The sequence below is a fragment of the Ischnura elegans genome, chromosome 2, assembly GCF_921293095.1.
Source record: "Ischnura elegans chromosome 2, ioIscEleg1.1, whole genome shotgun sequence".
NCBI classification, from domain to species: Eukaryota; Metazoa; Arthropoda; class Insecta; order Odonata; family Coenagrionidae; genus Ischnura; species Ischnura elegans.
Window position 1 is genome coordinate 123,259,541 of NC_060247.1, and position 23,348 is coordinate 123,282,888.

The following is a 23,348-nucleotide window of genomic DNA, read 5'->3' on the forward strand; positions in this document are numbered from 1 at the left end:
ATTCAGCTCGGAAACTGTTAATTATACCAGGCGTCATAATTAGCACCACCCCCATGTTCTAAACACTGCTCCAGCGAGATACGGTATACTCCCATACGGGTAATAATATTTTAAACTATGTTCAAATTAAAATGAAATTGAATGCACCTATTGCACGAAATCCTGAATCGCATAGTCAATTTTAGATTAACGGCATCATGCTGATTTGGAAAGTCTCACCGAGAACGTAATCATCATAAATTACGTGATCGCGATAAATATCTCTTGGTGCGAGTTTCGTAAAAAAAAATATACGACCGAACAAAGATCACACTTTTGACACAGATTGGATTGGGATCCACTTAATACTGATATTTTCTAATGATAAAAGGCTTATTTAGGTGGTACAACTGCATATTTTACCGTTTTCGGAATACATGTATGCTCATTAGTACGGAATCCATGCTACCCGAAATGTAAAGCGTCAAAGGAGGAGGTCCAGAATAAATTATTAACACTGGTTGCTTTTAGATTTATCATTGACAGAAAGAGAAGATAATATGCATAATTTTTACATTCTCTTAATCTTAATTTCCTGACTAACGGAGGGGAACGATTGGGTTTATTTCTATTGCCTGCCTCGTAAACCTAGTACGTGATCATTTGCCACCACACAATGTTTCCACTAGATACCTAGCATTTTGGATGCAGGGCATAATATATTTATCGGAGTTCAAATTAAAATAATACGAGCGTGATGCGCCCGCTCCCAGCGGGCTTCCCCCGCTCTTTTCAATGCAGGTCCACAGAGGGATAGACGCGTTTCTAATTTTAAAATGTAGAAAAAAAGGGAGGGTCTTATGTACTAATTTAATTGGAATGTTCATGTACAAATTGAGGTCAGAGGACCTCTTTAATCACAACATTGGAAGAAATTACACTATCCTCTGTTAAATGCACATGATGACTCATACTTACGTATCAACAGGAGACTTGAATGTGGAATCAGCCGTATTTTGATAAAAGTTATTTAAAGAATGCGAGATATTGTTGCAAATGAACAAATGTATCAGTTTGTGCACCGTCAGGAATATTTACCGATTTTTTTTTGTTTGTTTTTATTTAATAATTTAAAAGCCAATTTTAGGAAACAATAGCAATATTTAGGAAGTAATACATGCCGTCGCATGTTCTCCGATAAACTCTGTGCATTTTGGTACCTCATTTGTAGAGTTTGGTTGCGTATAAGTTGAGAAAAAGGTATCTATACAGTAGAAATAATATAGAAGATTGATGGCGGCGCGATTCGTAAAAAAAAATACAAAAAACTGATACGAGCAAACAAAGAACATTCCTCTTATAAGGTTATTGGTTTGAGGGCTACTCGAGACTCAAAGTCTTACGCGCTAGCTTAGATTTTGTGAACCATTGAAACAATACGTCTTTCAGAGTAATAGAGAGGGCATCATTTTCAAACCTTATCATACTTCCAGTCCAAATGGAAGCCAAACATAAGGAAAAATACATTTCTCAGCGGATAAGAAATAAGTATTCCTCACAGATAGCATAGGTTCACAATAAAAATCAGTATGCTACCGAAACATCCCCATCGCACACCTATTATTTTAATTATGCACTATATTTCCTCTTTTTCCGATGACCTAACATCCCCCTCCGCACGCCTATTGACGCGACTCGCGGGGTAGTACGTCTATAAGATGCAATAATTGGGTAGAAAATTATATTTTTCTCTGTTCAGATAATTTCATAAATGCTTCCCTATCCTGAAATGTTTTCTCCTACTGCAGCAAATGCCTGCATTACGTCATCTTTCGTTCGTTTATAAAAACATTTTTCCTCTCCGGAAAGCCTTTTCCACCGCATATGCCAGTGATTTTCGCCCTCCGCCCCTTCTTACCACTCCCTCACCATAAAGTCTATTTATCGTACTTAATGTAATCCTATCCATCAACATGGCCTAAGTTGCTAAGCACGATCTTACGCGTAGGTGTCCGTTACTACAGCAACAACTCTCAAGACATTTTGTCCCTAACCGTATTTTCCTCTCTCTCCCTCCCCAACATCCACTGCTTCGAATTAGAAATGACAGATATTCGAGATTCCATGAAAGAATGCGCTTCAAGCTGTGAGGCGTTGAGGTTTTTCTAGGAGAAAAGGAAACCGGAAAACTTCTCTTTCCGTTAAAAAACAAGGGGATGAATCATTTTCGCTGCCATTCAAACTCATCACTCTGACTTTATCGAATGGTACCCAATGACACCGGCCAACTGCCTCGCCCCCTCTTCCCCGACACCTACCCATGATATTACAGAGTCACGACACCACCTCTCTTCAACCGCTCAGGCAATTAGTGGACGCTGGAGAGAGGCGCTAATATTTCGCCCGTTTGCGTCCATTTGCCGGAAACACGCGCTCTGAACGATCTTAAGGGCAAATTGCATCGCAGATGACCGACCGCCTCTGCCCACTACTGGAGTGGATATTTCGGTGGATTGGGGATTCCTGGAACTAGACGAGTTAACAATCACCATCCACCCACCACATTTGCTAGTACTGCGTCCACAACTCTGCTACGAGAACATCCATATACATACCCATAATACCCTGCGTGCCACCTAAATGGTGTTTGGCAGGAGGTGACCAATCACCAGCATGCAACATGCGAAGCAATCCCCACATGCACACAACACGGCCAAAAATGTTACATAAAAGGACAAAAAATATACGAAAAAATTCATTTTAAAGCCAAGACTAGACAATGGCTAGTAATTTCTATTGCAATCCATGCAAGGTTAGAACAATGGAAAAAGAAAAACATTCCAATGAGTTATCCTAGCGAGTGATGTGATACATATTATTAATCAAGACACCATTGCTATTCCTGATAATAAGAGGAATAATGACATTTGAAATCTCTCTGTTTCGCAGTGTATATATATTATTTTATCCCGTCTATCAAGGTACGACAATAAACAAAGAATATTTTCCACGTACTTTGAGAAAAATTCTTCTTCGGCTTTACTAAGTAGAAGATTTAGCCTATACTTGCTATACTCGTCTGTAAACATTCCCATCCTAACTCGCCAAACATAGGAAACGCTTCATTTTTTTATCTTAGAAAATCATCACGAATCGATGAAAGATATCAAGCTCAAGGGTACCGAAAAAATTGGCGGAAATGTAACTTTAAAAGTTAACAAAAAAACATCACTTTCAAAACTCATTTAAAAGAAATTGACTAGAGAAAATTTTTTTTGGTCTACATTCACTCATACATAACAATACTATGACTGGTATGCTGCAGCCATCTATATCTCGTGTTCCTCAGCTAGTTCCTCTAGTTACTTGAATTAGAACTTTGATGCTGCTCTATAGTCAGTTTAAATAACGGTGGCGGATATTCTATCTCACATGCCAACTCATATCAAATTGGTCAAGCCTCAAGAATGCAGACGTAATCTTTCTGAAACCAAGTTCTCTGTCGCAACAAGCAGTCGTCCGACTAACCGCTATCATCTTTCAAGTCCGACTGTCTCCCCAAACGCCGCAAAATGTTTAACACAGAGTTGGACTTCAGAGTAAATATGGTCAAGAGAAAGAAAATCGCCTTCTGCGCGTGAAACTAAGGTTGAAATAGCAAAATCTGAGACCATGTTATTATTTTGATAGATCGTGAGTATGATTTTGATGATTATGATTTGACGACGATAGCATGTATTTATTTCGAGGTAACTGACTTTAAACTCAAGAGTGCGAAGATATTCAGGATTTCAATTGAAAATAAGCGTACATGATTTGTCAGCAGCGCGGTGATGAAGGTACACCGATCCGTTTATTAATTGTCAATAATTTTCACTCGCATGAAAGTTACATAGCATTGTTAGTTATGAATTTCATAGATTAGATCATCACGAATGTAAATTTCGCTCGACATCCCAAATTAAAGGTCATCTGTCTGTGAAACGTGGATATCTCTGCCATCAGCGACCTGAGTATAGACTATTTTAAATCCTTTTTTATGCGTAGAGGGTAACCACACATTGAGGGCTACTTTTATTATGTCTACTTAGCGTTAACCGGTATACATCTACATCTACATAATACCCCGCAAGCCGCCTAAAAGGCGTGTGGCAGGGGGTGTTAGGACACCAGCCGTTTACAACTATTAAAAAAAAAGAAAGAAGTGCTCTAACGAGGTTGGGACAAGCGTTTATTAAAGTCCTTTATTGTTCGGGGGAAAAACGAATTCCCATATCTATCCGTTCGGCAAAAAATCTCTCTTAATTTATCGCTTCTGTCGGACCTGGAAATATAGTGTGGCTCTAAGATTATGTCCTCTGTGTCGCTCTTAAAGATATCCATTCTTAATTGTTCAAGCAATCTAAGCCTAGCGCGCAGCCTACGAGTCTCCAACGGCTCCCAGCCTAATTCGCTTAACATCTGGGTAACACTGTTTGTACGCCTGTAGCGGTTTTTGACGAAACGCGCAGCCTTCCTTTGTATCTTATTCAGTTTTATTGTTATTATTATGGCTCATCCATATCCTTAGTTAGACAATATTAGTTAGTTACAGTAATTAAAGTAGCTCATAATAAGGTCAAGTCAAACTCATTATCTCTAATGGAAGGATTTAACTCCGACTTGTCAACTCCAGTTTTCATTCATACTCATCAAAATTTTAACTAAACATTATGAAACTGTCCCTTAGAAGCCGACTCGAGAATCCCCCATTGTAATATTGGTGCTGCTAACTTAATGGTGCGCCAAAGGAAAATGCAGGATAGTTTGAGGCAGGCCAATGGATTCTCCTTCGCCTCGCTTCCTTTTTGCAGCAGCGCCAAAGGCCCTTCACCCGACGCCAACCGCTCTGAATGAAGAGATCGCTTGTTTTCGTTGGGAAGCCCGGGGAATCGCCAACAGTCCTGCGTTCCAAGGTTTGCGCCAAAGAGGTATCACATTACCCACCAACTCCCCAATGCCCCGCCTAACATTTCGCGAAGCCAAGTCGCTATTAGTATGGGCCCATCATTTCGAGAGACGTATTATCTCCGATCTAACCGGTCCCATGTTAACACAGAATTTTCAATAAAATACAATAATTTCTAAGCGCGTGAGGACTACGTATACCCTCAATTCGGGGTTGGTGGCTTTATCAAGGAAAATTCGCGGGTTAATCTAATGGATTAACAGAGTACGTAAAAACAATTGTTGGCAAATAAGCAAAATAATCAATTGGGTATTAGAATTGGAATTATTTTCCTTCCTGCAGCCGGGTTTCTTAATAATTTGGTTATTTTATCACCTAAACTCACTTGAAAATACGTCTCCATAGAATTGGAGCGATAGCTAGCAATAGAGAGAGATAACTAGAGAGCGACAGGAAAATTCGGTTAATAAAATTACCTCTACCATTTCAAGTATAAAAAATATATTATTTCTTTTTTTAATTTACATGTTTTAGCTCTTTAAATTTTTAAGGATTTTAATAATAAATCGTTTCCACTTATCCAAAAGTAACCTATGTGAAATACTTTTATTTTATATTTAAAGCTGCGGTTGTCGACACCCAATGCGCTTTAATTTCCTGAGCTTATCAACGGTAGTACTCAATTCTATTGCGAACTCAAAAATAGCAACTTAACATCTCATTACATATTAAACAATTCCTCCGATACCAAGAACGTATTAAAATAGTCCCGTCAAGATTTTTTCTTCATTTTTTTCAGAAATTCTGATAGTGAAATGAATCGATTGATGTCTTGATATATCAAGCTAAATTTTTCTGTACTTACACTTATTTTTCTGCATTCATTCAACAGTAACGCTGTGAAAGTATTTTAATTGAATTTTTCTGCCTATTTGTCTACTGCTGCTTGCTCCACTGGTTACTACCGGTAACTTAAATTTTATAAATAATCTACATCTGTTTATGATTAATATTAAGCAAGAATGTGTTGCTGGGATTATATTTTCCATATTGAATATCTTCTCCTCTACGAAAACGGCGCAATTAAGGCCATAACATCAGCGTATTTCTTTAGCGGTCAACAGCGGCTTATCACAAACACCCAAGTCCTAGATAGGGACTACCTATCCTGGTGGGAGTCGAACCCACGACCTTCGGTTTGGTGGGTGAGGAGTTTAGATCGCTGTCACAGATTTCGAACGAAATATTAGCATGGTTTATCCACAATACCTGTGATTATAATCAGTTATTAACACCTCATTTGAGACTTAACCCGACCTGTCCTGATCTGATTTAGATAATATTTTGCCTTATCACATTAAGCGTCAATAACCAATCAGACTCATTTGATTCCATGAAGTCCTCGTCCAATATTTTCGTAGAGAATGTAGCTTTATTTAAAAAAACAAACGATCGAGCCATTGGAACCAGTTTCATATTTACCATACACAACATGCAGTTTTAGGCTTTTTCGTCCGCACCGATCCGTAAGCGACAGAAGTAGGTATTTGAACAGTAGGTACGCAAAATAGCATGGAAGAATCTTATATTCCACAATAGTATGAAAAAATGTACAAGGTCAACTCTGTCATTGTAACTACCTCATAGAATTTGAAACGATGGAGATGAGATTATCATGGTCCATCGCTGTATTAGCTATGATTAAAGAGGTAATATATCTTTCAGGTCTAATAAGTAGTTTATTGTTGTTGTCAATATATTATCAAATAGCGCCCTCAGCGACCATTACGTATTCCAATACCTGAACGTAATTTTAGATCCACCACATACATGCTCTTCCCATCTTAATGAGCTGTGTGCATAAAATTAGGTCATTTCCCAACTCTATCTGAGGTCTATTAAATCGCGCGCTTGCCTCTATAACCTCTGCCGTAGTACCTGCTCCACATTTACCGTGACCTACATTGCCTCAGGTGGTATTTTAGGATAACTGCATGCTCCACACCTTCTGATACTTTAAAATCAAGAAAGAGATACGATCAAAGCCACATTACATCAAAAAATCAGAGATAGATCGTTCTTAAATGTGCGAACGGTAGCGTTTGATTAAAGATTTTAGTCAATTGTAATCAAAACATTATTAAAATAATATATAAAATTCGTGACGAAGGATAAGAAAGAGAATAAATGCATTGGGTGAAAAGATTATCACATAGGTGAGTTCAGCGGAGAGCTGCGTCACACCAATATTAGGATTGTTGACGAGTGATGACCAATCATATAATTATACTAGCATATTTAATAGAACTTGGCTGCTCCAACCACTTTGGCCCCACGTTCAAAAACAACATTTATCGATATTATTCAAGGTCAATTGACTTGTACGTACTTAAATATACAATCATAGACGCACCATAATTTCCCAAGGCTTAGAAAATATTTATGTTATTGAGCTAGAAAATAGAAACCGGAATTGATATTTCGAAAAGACTAACTGCACCATTAATCCAAGGAACTGAATAATGTCAGCGATTAAATTGAGGCTCATTCTTTCAGGAATATTTCTAAAGTAAAAGCCCTGACAATTTTACCTACCCCGATACTTTAATTTAATTTGAGAAATAGCTTGTGCCTGTATATAGAATTTATATTTCTAAAATAATAGGAACTTCATTGAATCGATTCAAATCTAATACGTTTTAGAAATATGTATGACATATTTTACTTTATCTGAAAAAAAAACGGTACTCCTAAAGCTATCGATAAAAATATTTCCATGCAAGAAAAACAATATAGATACCAAGCTTTCTTCCACCACAGAAAAAACAATCAGATAATGTCAAGATAGATTTCTTACTCTTCCTCAAGCTGCTTCAACAACGTACGAAATGAAAGTTACGACAAGGATATTAATCGTCTACTTTATCAATTAAAAGGAATTTAAGTATATAGTGAAAAAAAATCAAAATTCGATACAATAATCCACAATTTTATATCGTTTTTAATGCTCGATTTTAAAAACTACGATCTATATATGAATTTTGATTTTAATTCCGCTAATATTTATTTGTATGATAAGCATTAAAATATCACGAAATACACGATTTTAGAATTTTATATTTCTTATGTTTCATGTGGAATATAAGTATTGTTTATTTACGCAAATTGCGTAGAAATAAATGAGCTTTTATAAACAAATAAATTATCATCATTTATAATGTTGCTATTATACACTTGATAAACCATATTAACATTGAGATTTACCGATTATATATTCCAAATATTTTAATCCAATAAAGGAACTACATCGGAAAATAAATATTCAGCGAAAAAATTCAATACAGGATCTGAAGTGATTCCACTTGGTCAACAATTTCTAGCGCCATCTTCTACACTTTGAGGCAATTTGGTATGGCCACATGTTAACGTCGCGGTTGGTGTGTGATAATCATTAATATTATTCTATATCTTCTTCAAGATTCTATGCATGCAGGAGATTTTATCCTTACGACCCAAACCACCGCAGAAGACAATTATGAAGACACAAGACGCACCTGGTACCCTGGCCCTGAAACCCTTTCTCCCCACCCATTGCACTGCTAAGAAAAAACTCCTACCGCACGAAGATCGTCATAGGCGAGCAAGCATGCTCGCCCGGTTCACCAACACTATCCTGAAATCCAAGCACCGCAAAGTCCTCGACCGAAATTCCAGCCAGTACTTCTGACACGAAAATTACAATAGAGGATTCTCCAGCCGATCCTGAGATGGGTTTTCACTAACCGCGAATTTAAATGTTTATAAGAGTCGCCACTTGCATCGCTCACGGATAGAGCGACCCGAATTTCGCGGAATAATTAGATAAAATTAGGACTGTTTACCGAAATATCTGTTCGTGATAATGTGCCCTATCAAATTCATAGCTTTTCAATAACATGCGCCGCAACAGTTTCATAGTAAATGTTGAGAGGAAAGAGTTATGTTATCTGGGAAGCCGAACAACCAACAGCTGACAAAGCAAGAAAGAAATAGTCAATAGAATAGCGCAGGTGAAGAGGGCTCACTACAAAAAGAAAAATCTCTCTACAGCTGAAAATACAAGTATAGAAGCGAAGAAGCAATTCATCAGATGCTGCACATGGAGCATGTTTCGCTATGGGAGCGAGGCTTGGACGTTGACAGCAGCAAATAATTCAAGAGCAAGCATTCGAAATTTGGTGCAATCGAAGAATGATGAAGATGAAAGGGATCGACTGATTAAGTAATGATGCAATACTTAAGAGAGTGTAAGAACAGAGAAGTATTTTTTTTAACTTAAGAGAACGAACAACTTTGTTGGCCACATTATGAGGTATGATGGCCTGATAAAAACAGTCGTAGATTACTTATGATTTTATGCATTTCCGGCGAATGATGTGGCAAATGGTCTGGATTCCCACCGGGTTAATTTTTCCAAAATGGCCTCCGACTCAGGGCTGAATACAAGGGCTGATCCAGCCCTGAGAATGGGCCCCGAGTCGGAGCTTGAGACGTTTTGCCATTACAGAAAAATTAACCCGGTGGGAATCCCGAGAAGAGTTTACCCACAATCGTAGATGCTTTCGGCTGATGAATCGGGAAGAAGGCCATGGGTAGGCCCTGAATGAATTACATAGGACAAGTGAATATGGATGTAAAAGAGAAGAAATACGTCATTATGGAAAGCCGCGTCAAACCAATCTTAGGATTGTTGACCTATGATGATGACGATGAACAGATATATGTTTGCGATGATGTGATCATTCAAATTCACAGCTTTTCGATAACATTCCGCAAGATTGTAATTTATTTCATAGTAATTAGAGAATTTTGAAAATAAATGGATCGTTCATCTTCGCTCAGCGGACATATTCGAACACTGATTAAAATGTAAGTGTAGGCAGCATAAATCAAGCTTCTACGGGTCGGACTGGTCGGACTACAGGACTGTCTATGCAGTCTCCTGGATACACTGTCTTAATATCCAGAGTCTACCAATCCCACATGGTTTAAAGCTCCGTGCACCCGAGAGAGGATCGTTTACTCAGCGAAATATGTGCACTATCGCGAAACCAGAAGCAGACGAGCCGGTGATTCCGTAAGCGTGTTTCCGTCCGAACTGCGGTCTTCCAATCCCTAAGCGAGTAAAATGAAATAAAGTTGGCCCTACTCTGCAGCGAGAGATATAAAATATGAGGGTGCGGACGTGGAGATCTCTCCCCCGCCACTCTATCCCTTCCCCTCGACACCTTCTAAAAAAAACACACACACACGGCGTGAAATATGCGCGGAGTGGCCATCGTTTTATCGTCCCATTGGCGAGACGTGTTCGAACTCCCCGCGGTAACAGGTGTTGCATCAAATTGGAGCGGAAAATGCAACGTATTGCCCGGTGAAACAAAGAAGTATGCACCTGTCCAAAAAAAAACTGCCCCTCCTCCTCACATAATAGCAACCCTACCCGCACAATTCATCGCAATCCCCCTCCCCTACTTGATACATAAATGCACTGATTTTTGTGCCTAACCAAAGGTGTTTTAGTCATTAATTAATCTGAAGACACTGTGGCAAATAATACCTTTCTGGCTACAGTAGGATTTTATCGAATCGCCGTTTTATGTCAGATTTTTACCAAGTTTATGATTTATTACTTAACTATTTAAATTCTTAACGACGTCAACGACAATGACGCAGGATTTTGTAAAAAGAATTTGAGAAGAGCTAATTATCAATACCAAAATTTTGTCACCCTTGTTTGAGGAAGCTTCGTATACAGCTTTACTGAATAAATGTTTGATCAAATATCTAAATAAAGAAGAAGCACATGAAAATGTATACACGATCGCGTCCGAGGCCTTTACAATTATTATTAAATAAAAAATTAGCTATCTAGAAAACGATGTTCAACAATAATGCGCACAATGAGGAGACGGCTCTTTTCATGCAGAAATTAACTTGAACTTAATGAATATGAACCCTCTTGTAAATTTATATTTTCATTTATTTGAATTTAGATTGCTGAATTAAAACCCAACATATACACCAGGTTACGAGGGCGTGAAAGGCTTGTTATAGAAGTAGCAATCTAATTTGTTCTGTCCCCTGTAGATGCATTATTAGGAGCGTACGCATAGCCGAAGACATTCCTTACTAGGTTTATCGGCTTTGTGGAGAAGATTTATAGGTTTTTATCACTAAATAAAATGCAAATCCTATGAATTAATTTCTCTCTTTCTTCTCCACGCTTCATCGCGCAGGGCAAGAATGGCAGCGCATTCTGGATGGAGCACTCTTTGAATTTCCGATACACACCACTCTGCTGTCGAAAGAGGAGTACCACCGAGTAATTGAAGCATTTATTCGTGCAATATCGACTAGATTAACTCGTAGAGGACATGTATGCCACAAGGCGTATTTCCCAAGAGCCTTGAAGCATATTCATGCATTTTTTTTTCCTAAGATCCTTGCTCGAAAACTTTAATGCCTAGCAAATACATCCAAGATGAAATAAAAATGAAGTGCATTTAATTTATAATGCATTCATACTTATGATGACTCATTGTTTCCTCCCAAAAAATACTTAAAGCGAGAAGTTAATGACATTTTAATATTTAAGCTTAATAGAGGCTTGAAATTGAAAATAAGAGAGGAATAATTATAGAGGTAGTATCTTTCCTTCACCACTGCAATTTTTATCGTTACAATACTTCTCTAGCAGCAATACATGACGGACAAATGCTGAAAAAGGCAGTGAGAAGTAAATAATTGCTATAAACACAGGGATTTGGAATTCTTAATCCCTCAATTAAATAAACAAAAATTGCATTAAATTTTAATGATACTATTGCGTATACAACTGAAAATATAATAGTATAATTTTTAGCTCTTTTCGCATTAGTTTGTAACAATAATTTACGTAAAAATATTAGCTAAAATATTGAAACCTATCGAGGCATTATTTCTTGCCATATTCATCGCATATTTTTCCTTCTGTGGCACCAACATATTTCAACACCGCGTTCAAAACCTAACGGATAAATTGTTGAAGATATCTTTCCTAAATTCGGGACCAGCAATACTAAATAAGCCCTTATTACATAATCGAAAAAGTAATAATTCTGAAATGATAACTCATAAGAGCTTCCTCGATACATTGTCACCTGGGACGAAAACAAAAGAAAAACATCAAAAATCTGCGTCATCAAGCAATAGGGTAGTTTCCTTCATCAAAGATAACGAAAGGCATTGATTGCGATTCGTTACCCACCATTAGTGAATTCATAATATACAAATTATTTAGTTTTAGACATCCCAGTTTAGACGAATGGCAATGGTCAATTTTAAACACGTTTGAAAAAGGCCAGATTGGCGTCCATGCGATGCCACTCCACGTGACGTCACAGGGACCTCGTTTCTATACGAGTAGATAGGAGTTTTACATCGTCTGAGATTACCAATGCATGCACGAGGAACAGAGCTCAGGGAAACATATCTTAATAATCACCTATTAAAACTGCCTAAGGTCGGAAAGTTATCTTCGTTTGATGAGGTATTAATAATCCTTATTTAAGCCAAGCGCTACCAGCTAGCAGAGTACTCTGCGACCTGCTAGCATCCTGCGTCGTATCAGCGAGCCTCGCCCCAAGGTCACCTCACTTGCGGCAGTGAGAACCAGAACGACGTCACGCGGAGTTTTCCCAGCATTCATACTTAGCCGTCGCGTTTTCGCGCGCTTGAAATTTTTTACTTTTCAATTAATCGCGAAAAATAGATATCTTCATTTAAAAATCTAAAAGCGTGAAATACGTACTCCAGGAGTAATAATATTTCGATTTAGGCAATAAAAAAATAATAGGAAACCACCCTATTGGCGGCTACCTGCACCCACAAAACCGAGTGAGTTTAAGCGTTCTCCCCTCGTCCTCCTTTCAACGAGGTAGAGACCCCGGCCGAGTGGAAGGGCGTGCCAGCCCAAAGTGCTGACATCGCCTGCAGTATGCCCACCGCCCCTCGCCGGGCTGTCGCATAGACACCACCACCGAAGCCAAGCTCCCTCCGTTCGATAATGTCCGATTATTATGATGATTTTGTTCATGCAAGTTGCTTCGTGGTAATGATTCAGTAATTCAACACGTAATAAATGAACAAAAGTATGACAAATCGGCTTAAATGGCTACTGTTCATAAGTGGTGACTCTCAATGGTCTAATTCTAAATTCTGAAGAATCAAAATTTTCAACCTTTTCGCTTAGCAAATCTATTTAAAAAATGGTAAGTTATTTCGCCTCAAATTTCTGGAATATCATCATGATAATGGGAGTAATAACGACTTATTAATTTTACACGCGACGTTTATTTATCTGGGAGTTGTACTCTTGAGAATGACACAACAAGTGTCAAAACCGGTTGGGTTAAATTAACTTTGACTGTAAAACTATACCTATTAAAATTGGTAGCACTAAGGTCCTTGTACATGATTTGGTCCATAAGCTACAATAGGCCACGCATTTCCTCTTCATGAGCCAAGCTATATTATATTCATGTAGCGTGAACTGGTTTTATAGAGACTATCTACGATCCCTTTATTTTTCTTACTTCTAATCCCACTTAAAAGATGACATTGAGGCGCGGGGAAATGCTCCGACATAAGTCTACAGCAAATAAAGTGGCTAGAACAATCTCCAATTTACCCTTTAGTGATCCCTTCTGGCCAATTTATAGACAGCTTGTAATTACTACCCTTATCAGTCTGTATAGATTCTAATTTTTAAATAATTTTAAAGTAGGTAAACAGAACTACATGAGACTCCTAATAATGTGTCCCATGATGACACCAAGAGAAAGGAGGAATCTACCATTCCACTGAGTCTATTTGTTTCGAAATGAATTTATTGTGAGTTAATTAAAATATTCTAGCATATTACCTCAAAAACCCAGAAATGAACCCTAACTCAGATCCAAATGTACTGTGCAAGGGTGACTACTAATATGGAACCTTTCATTTTTTTAGAATTGTACAACTGTACAACTAAATTGTGTTTTTCTATTTTCAAAATTACCTTTTGACGACGGTCATTATATTGTACGTGCATACATCCTTCGCTTAATGTGTTCTAAAATTTTATATATATCCATCATCGCGATTCAGAAAATTCAACCAAATGGTCGAAACCAAATCCACTCCTTAAGTAGTCCCTGTAGTAACATTTCGATATTAATATTCATGTTGTTTTGTTTTGATAGATATTTTTGTTGACACGGCAACCGTACTCCTGGAGAGAGTGAGAGCAAACAGCATTGTTGGACTGCTTGAGAAAGAGAATTCGTGATTTAAATTATTGCTCCAGTGAGATTAAATAAAATATTGATTCAATGATGATACATGGCGCAGCCGGTATAAACTCTATTTCAAGTATATAAAAAGTCGTCATCCAGCAGTAGATGAAGCATTGCCAATAGGCTTTCAAAGAATTCTAGTATGCGCGGTGGTCTGGAATAAGGTCCATGGTTCGTTTCCTGGTCCAGGGGAATTGTTTCCCCGGGAAATTCACTTAAATGCGCTGTTTTTGGGGTGGAGTGGATGAATAAATTATTTTCATTTATTTTTTCTTTTTACCCAAGAAATCCTCTTAAGACGTAAAAAAATAGTACACTAAAGTGGGGTAACTTTAATACAACTTTTTATGATTATTTGGAAAAAACATACCTATCTAATTTTAAAATAAAAAAAATTCATATAAAGTGGTTTGAATTATTTACTGATCAGGTTCCGTTAATTAAAGACTGTTTCTGAACATTTTATGATTTCAACAACCAGGATTTATTTTTTAAATATTTGGGCCAAAGTTTTCGTGAAATAAAGTAATTTTGACCCAATATAATGAAAGTATTCCAGTCCTAAATTGTGAGTTGGAGCAAAAAAAAAAAACCTCGCACAAAATATTTCATAGAATACTGCTTTCGAGTTCTTCAATTTAACCGGTGGAATTGTTATTTTTGGGTTAAAAATAAATATAAAAAACAACATTTCTGCTGGGAAAAGTAATACATATTACATTGCAATGTGTCAATGTTATAACCAGATAATGTTCAACATTCCTTCCATTCTAGGGAAATAAAACCCAAACTAATTCAGGAGTGAAGGTATTTCTGCTGCCTTTTCGATTGATGAAAGAACTAAGTCGATAACTCAATGCAAATGGCAAAATATCGAACAATAGAACAATGCATCTCTTTAGCTCTCTGGGCCAAAGTTACCTCAGTTGACTGTACCTCTTTAGTTATTCGTCAAATACTTCAAGCATAAATATTGAAAAAGAGGATCCTCAAGTCGACCTCTAAATATTTTGTCACCCACCGCGCATTTAAATGTGTTTACAAAACTCGCCACTCGTGTCGCCGACGATCAAATTGATCCGAAATTCACGAGGAAACATGGTATAATTTGGCGTATCAACCAAATGTATGCACATGATGATGTAATCTATCAAATTCATTACTTTTCAATGCTATTCCCCGCATTGACGAACATTATATTGCAAAATATGGGAAAATAGTGGATCGCATTGCACTCATCACCGTGTTCATGTTTGAAAACCGATTAAAATGCGACCGAATTGGCAACAGAAATCAGCCTTATAGGCAGGACCAGACCTTCAGAGGGGGGCCCGGCCCCTGACTACCCACCAACTCAGGGCCACCCACCAAGCATGAGCTTTCCGCCGATATGTGTAGAGGTAAATCTCGCAAAATCGGAAAAACAGAAAAAACCGTCACGTATGAGGGGATTCCAAGTGAAAGTGAGTTGTTTAATGGTTAAAATTTAGTCGTCAACATTGATGTTGATAAATTTTTAACGCTCCTGATAAAAAACACAATACCCGTTAGCGTTATTAATGTAGCTATGAACGCAACCAGTGGCTCGCATTTCCTGTTATTACGTTACAAATGGCAATACCTTGAAACAGAGGGCCTCCCGGCCTTTCACCAAAATGGGCCCCGGTGCCACCCACATCTTGAATCCGGCCCTGCTTCTAGGGGGTGGAAATGGGCCTCCTCTATGCAGACCCCTTGATTTCCAGTTCCCAGCCACCCGTACGGTGGAGGAGGTGATGACGCGGTCCGAGGATAGCGTAACGAGAGGATATATAGCGTTGAGGATGCGAGGCGGAGTGCGGCATGTTTCACGAGAGGCTCTCTCTTAAGTGGCACTGGTGTCGGTGCAGGGGGACGTCGAGGATGGAGTGCAGAGCATTTGGGTCGTTTTGTCGGACCCCAGGTTCCTTTGTCCATCGGCCGCTGTGGACGAACAAAAGGTTTTGACGAAATTTTAGGTCAAGAACGTGACGAGGGACGAGCCATTTTACCAAAGTAATTTCCTACTCCTCTTTTTATATATAGTTTTTTTTCTAATGCACTTGACACAAGCAGCTAATGGAAGTGCTTGCCGTTTATGTAACAACTCATTCATTCCGTGACAGCGTATGGCTGCTTCCATTAAAAAGTGATGGAAAATAAAATGTCATCTTTTTTCATCGAGTGGAAATTATGCATCTAGCAACTGCTGTGAAGAGAAAACCTCATAATCATGATGGAAGCTTAAACATCACAGTGATGGCCGTGATTGTTCTAAAAGCAAATTACTTAGCTGAATTTTGCAGTGTTTTTGAGCACGTCAGAGAGACAAGGTAATTTCTCCGGAATTAATTTTCAGAATTACTCCATTATTTCACAAAAATGAATAATTAATAACACCAGAGATATTAAAAAAATTTCTTAAAAATAAAGTAGTCACATTAATACACTCTGTACTTATCATAAGGTGATAAGGTTTTTATTATATTATGAAGAGTTGACCTGATTTCGCACAGTCACTATTTAAATCTATTACGAGAGCTTCTTTTTTCTTCGATTTTGACCCAAATGGTTTTAATGTGACTATTTACAATATAAGATTTCAAGCGGAAGACAAATATTGTACGGCACTGTCTAACTAACGTTTCCCGGTTAGCAGTTAGAAAACAGTTTATGGCATATTTTTCGATAACCAAATCGCATAAAGACAGTATTTGTTAAAGGAGAAACAATTTGTCAGCCTCTAAATACCTGAGCCGAATTTAAGGCATGCGAAACATAGAGCAACGAAAAAGCCATACCCCTGGGCGCCTCAAATTCTCAAGGTAGTCGAGAGAGAAATGAAGCAACTTCAGTGAAAATTCAATAAATTCGCTTTCTTGCTATGCATACACTGGGCATAATAAATGCGATATCCCAGTGATAGAATCTTAAATTTCAAGCAGAAATGTGAATCCGATATGAAATTACTCCAATTCCATTTTTATTAATGAACAACTTCTCCTGAAATTCAATTCTGCTGAGAAAGTAATAGATATCACAGCCTTTGTAGTAATGTCGTAAGTAATATTTTTATGTTCTCGCACTTATTAATCTAACTGGTAATCTCACAATTTTAACACATATTTTTGAAGGAGTAACCCAAGCCTTATTGGTAAAAAGACCTGAAAACTCAAATTGACCTGCATCACTATCGCCATCAACTAAAAGGGATATAAAATACTAAATACTTCACTCTGGCAAGATAATAAGTTTGCACGTAATATATTTGCATATTATAAGTAACAAAATACTATCCATATTCAGCAATAATACTTTTTCAAGCCATTTTTATATTATAAGATTAATAAACACCCATGGTTATCACATAAGCCTTTCCTCGGTGGCAGAAAACCAGGAAGTAGTTTTTGGGGAGATAAAACTTTTTAAAATCGGAATTCCTGGAAAAATAATAACGATGGAATGCTATTTGAAATATTTATGGTTAATTATCTTTATTTCAAAATGTTACTTTTATTAACGTAATTGGTATTCATGTCAATATTTTAATGTTCTCCCGTCATTTTTTAATAAAGCTACTATAGGTATAAAAAAGAAAATGGAGGGATTTTGTGATAATGATACGTGTTTACAAAAAAAGCCCTCAGCAATACTTTTACCAAAATAACCAGTGTGATCAATTACAAATTGTATACATTCATAATCCATTGCCAATTTTTATCACTTATAGTTTTAAAATCTGGATTCAGATAATATTTTACACACAGATAGCATACCATATCGATTTAAACAACACGACGAAATAACTTTTTCATTAATGATAGAAAAGTTAAGCATTCCTCATTGATTTTTGGCTCTCGAATAAAGAATCGAAACTATTCATCTGGTTTTTCGAGGAATTTCAAATGGATATTAATTTATATGTCGATGAAATTTTCGCCTACAAAAACAGGAGAGAGAAATATTTTTCATTGCGCTTCCATGCATAGTTTTTTTTTATTCTTTTCAATTATAAACCACCAGTGCTGTCAGTTGTCATCAATATGTCTGTTTGGAATGAAAAACCATGGCTTCATGGGAATTTTGGAAAATGCACTGCTCTCAAATATCAGATGATTCCACCACAGATATACGCTTGTTTCCGTGACAGTGAGAAATTATTGTTAATTAAAATTTGAATGAATATAAAAGGTTTAAACATATTCTCCAAAGATTATCAGTTACATTTTAGCTATTATTGAAACTTAATTAGAAGTTTCAAATACATATTTTTGAAATTCAGACATAGATATATTTCCTATAGCAATTCAGATTTGCAATATAGGTTTCAAAAAAAAACTTTAAAATGTCATACTTCTATCATACCCCATATGTGGAGGCACGTGACAATCGCACTTTCATTTTTATTTTATCGCACTTTCAATAACAGTTTATCGCATTTTGTAGCGCCTATTTTTTTATTTTCATAATGAGGTAGATGACGATAAAATGTAGTGAAACACAGTTATATGACAAAATACAGTATATTTTAAATAATTATGTTGTAGAGCAATAATAAATTAAGGAATAAGACATTTAGTGCCCGCGCCCACTTGTAGTTCGCGGCCTCGTAGAGTCCCAGCCAACTAGCAGCTGACCAGTCGCTCACATGCTTTACGCGGTGAGTGTCGGCGAAGCATTTAAACTGCGCCTGGCACAAAATGTACGAATTTTACCATCGAAAAGGCAATTTTGCGTAAAAACATCATAACATTCCAGTCATCGCATCTATGTCGCATTTATTTGCGCACATCGCATCTATATCGCATTTGCGATTTTCACGCATCTCTACCCATATGCATTAAATGCATATTCACTCAATGGCACGCAAAGTCTCTTCATACGCACAAGGTTAAGATTTTATCTGCTGATCTGCGCTTGATATAAGCAGGGTTGCCAGACGGACACATTGTTCAGATACATTTCGGCCCTGAACTTGTTTGCTTCCATCGTATTCGGATTAAGTTCCCTCCACTCGCGTCCGACCAGTCGCAAGCCGCGCGCTGCTCATATATCTCCGCTGTTCTCCTCGATTCCTTGGCTATTACACGCGGACGGCGAAGAGAACCCCAGGAATAACACAACAAAAGCGCGCTATTTCCGTCGTACGCACGCCTCTCTGTTACGGCCCTGGCTAGAATTCGCGAAGGCGGCTAGGGGAGAGAGATACGTGGCGGGTATACGAAAGGGGATAAAACAGAAATGCCATCACGCGAACACAATAAAGCGAGCGACCACCAGTTCCGCACAAAAGGGGGGGGGCCCGAAGCAAAACATAGGTGGGTGGCCACTCGGTTATATACATGCCTATACGCATGGTCCAGGATCGCCCCCACACGCATTGCCAACTTCAATTGTTCACTTCCCTATTGTTTGGGCGTAGTCCCACCTAAGCGAGAGCACCCGTGATACCACTGACCCACCGACGACATACTCGCGTGGCTGAGGCCGAACACTGAACAGTTATTCTCCCTCCCATCCACTCCGTTCTAGCAGTCCGTTTGCATTCCTTGAGTCCCATTCTCTGCGGAGAATCCAGCTATAAAATTCATCAAACCCATTGTCAATCCGAAGCACAAAGGAATTCCGCGTCCGTCTCCATTCATGAATTTAGATGTGGAAGAATCAAAGTTAGGGATAATAATATAGGCATATTAATTGCTTAAAGAATTCACAAACCCTTCCTCAAAGGAATCCTTCCTTGGTAAGAAATTCGCTCAACCGGTTTGCTCAAGTTTCCGAGTAGTTTATCATTTTCACCCATTCCTTAAAGAAAAGGAGCAACGCAATAAGGAAAGAAACGGAAACTGCATTCATTCAATTTATTTCCAAACCATGCATTCTCCTGCGAATCATAGCATAACTACATTTACGAAAGCCAGGGTCCATTGATTATAGCAATTACTTCAAATATTTTGCGATAAAATACGACTTTAGGCACCTATCTGCCACCAGGCATCTAATGATGCCATTCTAATTTCGATGCATGCAGTTTGTTGGAAAATCTACGGGTACTGAAGCAATTTTAAATCATCGTTTTAAAGTCATTTTATTAATTCTGACACAATTTTTCTATTTCATGATAATTCAATAGGTACTGAATTCTAAGCTCACATAAAAAAATAAATTCTTTAACATCAAAGGCCATCAAAAGCATTAAAATATCATGGCCTTTACTATAAATTCAATTTCGAATGTTTTTACACACTTCATAACATAGTATCTACAGTTTTCTACTATTTTTGACCTAGCTAATAATGTGTGACTTATATCTAATTTTTTAGAGAATTTTAACGTTTGTCTTCTGTAATAGCATGCTTTCGAGATAACTGGAATGAAATATTGTAGAAGGGTTTCACCTATAGTTACATCTGTTAAAAATCGCATAAGTATTTCCGCTGTGGTTGAGCTCGGAGTTACGGAGCATGCTTAATCTTTCGCTGCACAAACCAAACTTTGGGTTCAAGCATAGTGTTTTCATCGTAAAACTTTGCTGCAAAGAACTATTTTTTATGCTAATAGTAACAAAGGCAAATCAAAAAACATGAACATCAGCTTCCAAATGCAAGCAATACTACAAAATTCTTACCTTACCTTCCTCATCAAACAACATATTTCTGATTTCTCCGAATACATGTGCCATATTCGTCCTTAAAAAAATGAGGCCAGGCACTTCCACTGATAACATTCCCTCGTGATTTTTTCGATAAATGGAGCATACGAATGCGTTATGAACCAACCATCTTTCCGCAGATTTGCAACGCATTTGTGAACAAATGACATTCATAATGAGTCCAACGCAGGCCCGGACTGGCCCGCCGGCCCATCGGCCCGTGGGCCGGTGCGCCCTTAGAAAAATGCGTTCCTGCGCCCGCAAGGCGCAGATACCTATTTTCTAAAAGGTGCTCCAGTCAATTCAAACCCAACACTGGTATACAAAAACAACTTATACAAATTATACTGTAGCTAACAAGACGACAGCGACATGCTATTAATGCAATGACGCGCAAAGGTCGTGCTTGCGCTTTGGTTAAAGGTTCGCCTTGCGCTTGCGCTTTGCGAGACAACGTTGACAGCTGTGGCGGCGCTGAATGCAGACCTATGATGCAGACGACATGGCGCCAAACGATAAAGAGATATATTTTTAGATACAATCCTTCTTCTCTGCAATTATGACAGAAACTTAGAAAATCATGTGAAAAAAACATTCAAATTAGTAAAGCTGCGTTAAAATCAGCAGACGATGATGGTTCTAAAGCCAGAGGAAGAGAAAGCCAGGTGACATTTCTGAGTAAAACCGCCGTTAATAAAATAATGAACATTACAAAATGTTTGATCAAATCAATTATCGTTGATGAAGTAAAGCAAGCTATGTCGTACTCTGTTTTAATGGACTCAACTACAGATGTCTCTGGTTTCGACCAATGTGTCATTGTTTTACGATACGTGTTGGGGACAGAAGTAGATGAAAGAATAATTGGCTTACAGAGCGTGCCGTCGTCGTCAGTAGGAGAAAGTTTATTCAAGACATTTACCGAAGTGATAAGGGAAGCAGGACTTGATATCAAAAACTGTATTGCCAACTCATTTGATGGAGCTGCAAACATGAGTAGTCAATATAAGGGCGTTTTAGCCAGGCTGCAAGAGCAGATCCCACACCACAGTCATACATGGTGTTATTCCCATTCCCTAAACTTGGTTATGGTAGACACATCACAAGTTGTGACGGCTTCGATTTCGTTTTTTGGTTTACTGCAGCAAACTCAAGTGTTTGAAAGGGAATTACACAAGAGACTAGATATTTATTTGGAGCAACATCCAAGTTATAGGTTGGGTGCTATTGGCGCAACTAATTGGAGATCAAAGAGTGACGCCACTTCCAAGATCTTTGGCTATTTCCATAACTGGATGAAATTGGCGGAAGATGAAGGAAAACTGCATAAAACTGTGTACATAGAGTAGATCATTTCTCTTTCTATCGTGGCAAATGCTCAATAATTAAGTTCCAAAATAAGCAATAGAGCAAACAGTCTTCTTCAAAAGTTTTTGTCGTTGGAAACAATCCTAACTGCTATGATGTTCTTGATTATTTTCAAATCAACAACGCATTTGTCAGACTATCTTCAAATAAAAAAATTAGATTATGCACATGCTTGGAATTTGATTTCATCAGATCAAGACAGTCTTAAGAGAGTAAGAGAATAGTGTTCAGGCATTTTCCATACTGCAAAAAACTTTGTCGAGTTCATGTCAAAAAGTCTGATTAATAAAATCGAAGAAAATCCAATTCTGGATCAATATTCCAACAACATCAGCATGGAGAGTGAATTGCCAGCCAGAAGACAGAAGAAACGGAAAAAAATGCCAGATGAAACAAGTGATGATGTCGTAGAAACTCTATTCAGCAGTGAAGAGAGTTTTAAAGTTAATGTGTTTTATGTAGTTGGTGACCAAATTAACGCCAGTATGGAAGCAAGGTTTTCAGATCAAAATCGAGTTTATCAAGATCTTTCATGCTTTGATCCTGTAAGATTCTCTGAGTTAAGAACAAATGGAGTACCAGAACATGCATTGGAAAAAATGTGCTCTGTGATCCCCAACATTGACAAAGGCAAGCTCCAGGAATAACTGGAATCATTTATTGAGCAATGACCATAGCTTTAATATGAATTTACAAGATCACTTTCAGAAGGACTCCAGTGACATTGACGTGAGTTAAAGTTCTAAATCAGAAGATGTAGAAACGATTTGGTGTAAAAGCAACAACAAATGCCTGTGTTAGATGAGCATACAAGATACTTTACCAGTACAACATGTACTCATTAATGTATCCGCAACTCCATAAGGCTTACAAGTCCCTTTAAACAATACTGATGACCCAAGTGAGCTGCGAACGTGCATTTTCAAAGCCGAAGCTCATAAAATCGAAAATTCGTTCATCCATGAGCAATGAGAATTTGGAAGCTCTCCTCTTGATGCAGTCGGAACGAGAATTAGTCACAAAGATAAGC